The sequence below is a fragment of the Austrofundulus limnaeus genome, unplaced genomic scaffold (assembly GCF_001266775.1).
Source record: "Austrofundulus limnaeus strain Quisiro unplaced genomic scaffold, Austrofundulus_limnaeus-1.0 Scaffold575, whole genome shotgun sequence".
In the NCBI taxonomy this organism is placed as follows: domain Eukaryota; kingdom Metazoa; phylum Chordata; class Actinopteri; order Cyprinodontiformes; family Rivulidae; genus Austrofundulus; species Austrofundulus limnaeus.
In genome coordinates this window covers 254,658-256,151 of record NW_013952977.1, presented here as the reverse complement: position 1 = coordinate 256,151, position 1,494 = coordinate 254,658, and positions in this window count along the sequence as shown.

Below are 1,494 nucleotides of genomic sequence, written 5' to 3'. Positions count from 1 at the left end.
ACATACTACAGTATTTTTATAGTCTTTATTTTACAGTTAAAATATGTGTTTATCAAATAAAATCTAATGATACAAATAATAATGGATCCCTTTAATAATTGCCTTCTAACAAACTTCACATTACAAAAACAAAATGAAAAACATGTCAATGAAAAGGATAATTATTTGAAACCAGAAAATGACTCAGGGCGCAGCATAAAGATCCAACATTCATCCACTTTCTTCTAGATGCCCAGCAGTAATTTGAAACTTACCTTTTAAAGATTTAATGTTTAAAGTGTTTAAAGAAAGCCACGATCAAAAGTAACTGTAAAGTTGTTATGGCACCATTGTAACTGCAGTACACCTTTGTCTTTTACTCCCTGACTAGATTAGAAAATAAGMCTCAAACAAACAGTCATTGTGTGAAAATCTCGAATCATATTTTAAGAAAGTCTTTAAATAACAGGTGCACTGCAGCTTCTGTAGACAAACTTTGTGTGTGTTTTAATAAAACAGTTTTGACTCACAGACTGCCTCAGAGAAAGTGTAACTAATAAGCTCTGAGGGTTTTCTGTTTCTTGTCTGCACAGCAGATTAGTTTTACTGCAAAATGAAGCTGCTGAAAAAACTAATTATCTTCTTACAAACTGATAACTGGCATGAAGCTAATTTCTGAATGATGTCCTACTTAACTGTAACTCTGAGCCAACAGTTCTGCAGGATGTTGGACTGAATGGTCAACTTGTTTTTCATCTACAGCAGGGTTACAAAAGTATTCACCTCCCTCTGTGTTCTGATTTTGTTGCCTTATAACCTGGAATATAAAGGGATTTTTGCTGGTGTATGTTTGATTTATGTATATTGCTTAAATACCAATTTTAATGAGGAAAGTATTGTATTCCTGAATAAAGATCGAGTTTCCTTTCCAAGTCACAGGAACCWGGTGTCTCCATCAGTCACTGTGCAAGAGGTGGGGGACACCCTGGACAGGTCCATTACAGGGAGACTGAGACAAACAAGACCTACAACTATTCATTCCTTCATCCACACCTGGAGACAATTTGAAGTTACCAGTTAATCTAATATTCATGTTTTTGGTCTGAGGAAGGAAACCAGAGTACCTGGAGAAAACTCAAACGTACTGCGAGAGTTGCAGCAGCTAGACTCGGGGTGCAGGCACACTCGGAGCCTAGACGACAAAAAGTATTTGTTAATGAAAAGTGCTGATGTGGCAACTTCAAAGAGCTTACAAACAAGGAGGAAATGACGAGCACGAGGAGACAACCGCATTAGCTGATGAACAAAGTGCAATGACAGCACAAACACTGAAGACACAGACCAAATATAAAGACCAAAATAATAAGGGTAAACGAGGAACACCTGGAGGAGACACATGAGGAACAGGTGAGCGAGGGTGGGGCTGGAGAATAGACAGACAGAATGGAACAACACAGGAATTCACAGGGAGCACAATAACAGAGATTACAACCTCTGACAAAAAGTATGGAATCA